This window comes from Pseudorca crassidens, chromosome 2, assembly GCF_039906515.1.
Source record: "Pseudorca crassidens isolate mPseCra1 chromosome 2, mPseCra1.hap1, whole genome shotgun sequence".
In the NCBI taxonomy this organism is placed as follows: Eukaryota; Metazoa; Chordata; class Mammalia; order Artiodactyla; family Delphinidae; genus Pseudorca; species Pseudorca crassidens.
This window is the reverse complement of record NC_090297.1, coordinates 165274763-165280762: the sequence shown is the minus strand read 5'-3', so window position 1 is coordinate 165280762 and position 6000 is coordinate 165274763. Positions and strand designations below refer to the sequence as shown.

The 6000-nt window shown below is 39.4% G+C and overlaps 1 protein-coding gene across 9 annotated transcripts in view; it reads left to right on the top strand.

The window, feature by feature from the left end:
- The first annotated feature begins 293 nt into the window (after nt 1-293).
- DISP1 (dispatched RND transporter family member 1) overlaps nt 294-6000 on the top strand; it is a 204128-nt gene continuing 198421 nt past the window's right edge. For 4 of the 9 annotated variants that reach the window (XM_067729679.1, XM_067729688.1, XM_067729683.1 and 1 more), the window contains exon 1: nt 316-430. The gene's annotated coding sequence lies outside the window, so the exon portion shown is untranslated. Of the gene's footprint in view, nt 488-6000 lie in introns of all 9 variants that reach the window. The other 5 variants (XM_067729689.1, XM_067729685.1, XM_067729687.1 and 2 more) reach the window with 4 other exon arrangements.

The window sequence follows — 6000 nt, the reverse complement described above, 5'->3', positions numbered from 1 at the left end:
CAACTTTCAACTAGATTGTGAAGGCAGGGGTCAGTGTCTGAGTCATCTTGCTCCTCCAGGTGCGTGAACACAGGAGACCCTTGATCAACCGACTGCAGGTCGGTTGGCTGATCCGCTGGAAATAGAAGCAGCAGGGAGAAAGATTTTTGGCGCCTCGGCCCTTCAGGGTAAGCCCTTCTGCTCCCGGCCGACTGCCGGCAAACCCCTCTCTCCTCCACGAATCCTCTCTGCGATCTAGTGAGACCCCGCTGCCTCGGCAGGCAGAGCTCGCGGGGCGGGACTTCCGGTCCCGCTCGCGAATGCCTTCCGGCGCGAGGCGGAAGCCCGGCTCCGGGTCCTGATCGGAGCCGGAGAGTCCCAGGCACTTGTCTCCTCAGTGGATGCCTCTCCGCCCCGCCGCCGCCCCGCGCCGCGGGACGGGGGAGACCGGGTAGGGACGGGAGAGTCGGGACACCTCGCGCGGGCAGAGGGAGAACCGGGACCCCAGGTTTGAGGGAGGGGACCAGGATTGGGGGTCGGGGGACGGGGGCAGCCCTGAGGGCAGCCGTGAGGGGCTGAGGAGGGAGGCACCGGGGACCCTGAGGCCGAAGAGGCCCTGAGAAGGGGAGGAGGGTGGCGGGTGACACTGTGCAGGAGGCATCTCGGAGGAGAGCAGTCCCACTTGGGGGAGTGTCCCGGCACTTGGCAGATTGTCTGTGAGGGTGGCACGAGTTGGCGAAGGTTGACTTCCAGGGGAGGTTGGAGAGGAGGGAGGCAGTCCTTCTCTGAGGGTCGTAGATGAGAAGGACGTCTTGACCTAACGGATCAGAAAGATGACCAGCCACCTACGGGATGCTGAACTCGTATTGCCTCCTTTGCAATTAATGCTGGCTTTTTGATGTGCCTTTTATTTATTCATTTATTTATTTTAACCTGTGTGGATTTCGGGGAAGAATTTACATTCCCAGGGAAAACTTGAACTCTTCCTCACCCAGGTCCAACTTATGCTGCATTTCTTTGTGAAACAGATAGTGCTTTAAAGTTGTCTTCATACCAGCAAACCAACCAAAGTTTTCCTTTTGGAATCTTCTCTACCTTGCGGAGTTTAGGTTATTTCCTTTGTCATGGAATGAACTTGTAAATGCGTTTGGAATTACAGTGATAATTACATGGAAAGCCAGTGCCGTCACGTTTGCAGTTACTATTCATTGTTTTTCTGCCTAACTTTCTAATAGAGTTTTACTAAAAGTTATCCTGTTGTATTTAGGTTTTGAGTTTAACCAGTAAAGGCAATTTTAGATTAGGGTGCAGCCGATTACTAGCAATTCCTGTGGATTTACTGTTACTTTTTATTTCTGCTACAAAGAAAACGTATATATTTGCCATTGGTAGATTGTTAAAAAATATTGATAACCCAAGTTCTGTTGTTATATACACATTAGCATATTTAGTTTTCCTCATTGGCCATCGTGTACTATGTGGGCTCACCTTTATCATTACCAGAGGTTATTATTAATTTTAGTTATTGTCTACATTTTATTCATGTTTTATTGACTTGCAATTAATATGTACTTCCTAATCTACATCATATAATATCTCACTTCTGCATAATTACAAAGACTGTTTTAGCTTTAGATAGATGGCAAATTTGTATTTTTGTCACAAATGGGGTGAGGTACCTAGGGAGAGCCCTAACATTGTCATTGGTGGACGGTGATATCTGATAGTTGAATCTTTTGCTTGTTTCAAGTGTTTCATATTTCAAGTGTTAACATTTTTTATTTTTAAAACTACTGTATTGGTACAGGTATCTTTTAGATCTGATTTGGTGGTCTGTCTTGCTCTAATTCAAGTAAACTAGAACAGTTTATGTTTATTGATGGCTTGGTGTCTTGCTAGCTTGTAAACTTTTTTCCCCTAGCTTTAATGAGACATAATTGACAAATCAAAATTGCATATATTTAAGGTGTACAACATGATGATTTGATATACACATATATTGTGAAATGATTACCACAATCAAGCTAATTAACAAACCATCACTTCACATAGTTACTAATTTCTCTCTTTTTCTTTTTGTGGTGAGAACACTTAAGATCTACTGTCTTAACAAATTTAAAATATACAACATAGTATTATTAACTATAGCTTATAAACTCTTGATGGCCTTGAGAATTTATGCTTGAGTAAGATAGATCATTTCCTTATGTTTAGGGGCACAGCTGATACTTAAAAGTGGAAAGCATCGCCTAAACATAAACAATGCTGGAACATGGAAGTGAGCAAATTGAATAGTTTTTCAAATTAGAAAGTGAAAAGATTACACTGACCTTTAAAGTTATTCAATTAACTGCTATGTAGATTTCTATATGTCTTAATCTTATTTCTTTAAAGTAGACAATACTGTTTTTCTGAAAGGTTGATCTGATTTTTCTATATAATCTTGATTTAAAAATGTGTTCTTCCCCCTTTTCTCTTGGTTTTGGGAGAAAGCCTGTAGGCCATTAGATGTTAGTTCATAGGAGAGGATGTGATCATGTTGAAACACAAGAGCCCTGCATTCTGTGGCAAGTTTCTAATTATATATCTGAGTAGTATGTTTGAAATTTGATTGCCTTGTCTTCTGGATAATCTTTGGAATTTTTGTTATTTGTTCTAATTGTTGAGTACATTTCTTAACCTTCTCTAGATAAATTCTGTTTATTCTGTAGGATTTAGATGTATTTAACAGTTTAACCAAGGGTGGCGTTTTTTTTATCAGGGTGCAGCAAATTACTAGTTATTCTTATGGATTTACTATTTCTTTTTATTTCTGCTGCAGTGAAATATGTATCTGTGTATTGGAAGAACGATTAAAACAGCTGTAGTCAAAAGTGTCTTCATATACACATACTAGCACATTTTGTTTTCTTTAATAACCCATTTGTAATATGTGAAGTAACTTGCTATATTGAGTTTCTGGTTCTGTACTCTCTGATTATCAATTTTATTGTTATCTAGTCCATTTTCAGTTATCTGCATACCCTAGTGAGAAAGGCATTCCCTGCCTTTTGATAGAATCGGGAGGATTTGTTACAGCTGAGGAATACAGCTGGACAGGGAGATACCAAGAAGAGTGCTGTCGATCTGCTGATTTACCATCCAGCTGCTGCATTGCCTTTGATGCAAGATGGCCCTCAACAAGATTGGCCGAGACATAGTCGATCCCTTCTTTTAGTATCTCTTTTTGTCCTTTTCCTTTCGCTGAGTTAGACCTTTTTTCTCATAGTGTCTAGGATGACCTGGCCCTCAAAGTGTGATGCAGGGCGATTAGAGCAGCCATAAAGGACTGCAGTTATGTTAGTAGAGCCTTGTCTGTTCTGCTGAGTCTGATCCCATAAGTCTTGGCAAATTTTCCAGCCTCCAGGCATTAAGTGATGGCTGTGAACCATTTGTTTACATTATTGTCATTTGAAATATAGTTTTAATACTAAATCATAATTGATCTGGATTATATAAATGGACTCTACTTAGTTTTGTTTTGAGTGAGGCATCACATTAAATTATATATGAGCTTTTCTATTAAAGTGATAATGATATACCTCACAATTACCAATACTGTAGAAAATACACTGATTACCTTTAGTCTTTGTTGTTGTTATTATTAGTTTTTGTTTTGTTTTTAATTTGAGATCCTGAGGAAAAGAAAAACTATTGGATAAAAGATTTTGGCAGAGGTTGAGAAGGCTGACCATTACTGGTGACATATTAAGGGGTGGTGTTTGGAGCTGTCTGCAATGGTTTGAAGGAGTGTCTCAACACTAAGGTTGTTTCTAATTGCCAGTGCCTGGTGATGATAAAAGGCAGAAAGACTTTTAGTTGCTTTTATTATTGTTTTAAAATACCCTACAGACAATGTGCTCCCTCTTTGCCTGCAGCTGGCTGGGAAAGAAATCCCTCCCACCTCTCCCACCTCCTTGAGAATGACCTGGCAGAGGCTGGGAAGTCAAAGTTTGTACGGTTATTAGGAGTCTTGGAGAGGTTTGAGGGAAAGGTTGAAATGTGAATAAAAAACAAATACTGAAGTTTATTTTCAAAATTGAGAGGATGAAGGCATGGAGATGGATGAGAACATTGTATATGTGAGAAAACCAACCACTGTATATGCGTGAAGGTGTCTTAATTACAGCAGAGGAGGGAGGGCAGGCCCTAGGAAGTGATACATAATCAAGTTCTAGACTTCCCCATAAGCACTAGTAAGATAAGAAGTATCATTCAACTCCTAATATTTTAAACCTAAATGATGACTATTTCACAGTAATTGAATAAAGTTGCAAAAATCAAGATAGTACAGGGAACCACCTGTATACCCTTTATTCAGATTCACCTATTTTTAACATTTTATCTCATTTGCTTTATCACTTAAGAATAAGAGCACTTCTTTTTTTTTTTAACATCTTTATTGGAGTATAATTGCTTTACAATGGTGTGTTAGTTTCTGCTTTATAACAAAGTGAATCAGCTATACATATACATATATCCCCATATCTCCTCCCTCTTGCATCTCCCTCCCACCCTCCCTTTCCCACCCCTCTAGGTGGGAGATATGGGGATATATGTATATGTCAGCACTAGCTGATCTCCCTGTGCTATGCGGCTGCTTCCCACTAGCTATCTATTTTACGTTTGGTAATGTATATATGTCCACGCCACTCTCTCACTTCGTCCCAGCTTACCCTTCGCCCTCCCTGTGTCCTCAAGTCCATTCTCTACATATGTGTCTTTATTCCTGTCCTGCCCCTGGGTTCTTCAGAACCTTTTTTTTTTTTTAGATTCCATATATATGTGTTAGCATATGGTATTTGTTTTTCTCTTTCTGACTTCACTCTGTATGACAGATTCTAGGTCTATCCACCTCACTACAAATAACTCAATTTTGTTTCTTTTTATGGCTGGGTAATATTCCATTGTATATATGTGCCACATCTTCTTTATCCATTCATTTGTCGATGGACACTTAGGTAGGTTGCTTCCATGTCCTGGCTATTATAAATAGAGCTGCAGTGAACATTGTGGTACATGACTAATAAGAGCATTTTTGATTAAAGTAGAAAGCTCATATAAAATATACCCCCAAGTTCAACTGCTAACTTTATTTCTTTTCCTAATAAACAGTTATTTATTGGTTCTAATTCTCTGAGTTCTAGTGCTGGAAAGGACCTCGGGAGACAATGTGATTTGACTCCCTTTAGGCTAGTAAATGTTGACCAATCCAGGACAGGTAGGTTTTGAATTCTAAATGTCCATAGCCTCTTCCAGGGTCTTATCATCTTGACAGGTAGGATTCCTTTGTCTTTTTGTTGCTTTGTGGCTTATACATTTTCATTTGATGAAAACAAGCATGTAAAATGTTATTCCCTAGACCTAACTGAAATCTCCCTTGCATTCATTTAAATCCACCTCTTCTCATTCTGAATCTTGTTTCTTCTTCCTGTAGAAAACAACTGAACAACATCCTTTTTAAGAACACACAACCTATTCTATAATAAATACCTTTTACCTTTCCTTGGGTAAGACTTTTTCTCATGAGGGTTTCTACCTAAAACATGCTTTCTATCTCTTTAGTCAAGTTACAAGGCTTTATCTTGATCTATTAGGATTCTAGGTTTTTCATATCCTTTTTCTTTTAAATTTAATTTATTATTATTTTTTTATACAGCAGGTTCTTATTAGTTATCTGTTTTATACAAATTAGTGTGTATATGTCAATCCCAATCTCCCAATTCATCCCCCCGCCACCACCACTTTCCCCCCTTGGTGTCCATACGTTTGTTCTCTACAGCTGTGTCTCTATTTCTGCCTTGCAAACTGGTTCATCTGTACCATTTTTCTAGATTCCACATATATGTGTTAATATATGACATTTGTTTTTCTCTTCTGACTTACTTCCCTCTGTATGACAGTCTCTAGGTCCATACACATCTCTGCAAATGACTCAATTTAGTTCCTTTTTGTGGTAGAGTAATATTCCAATGTATATAT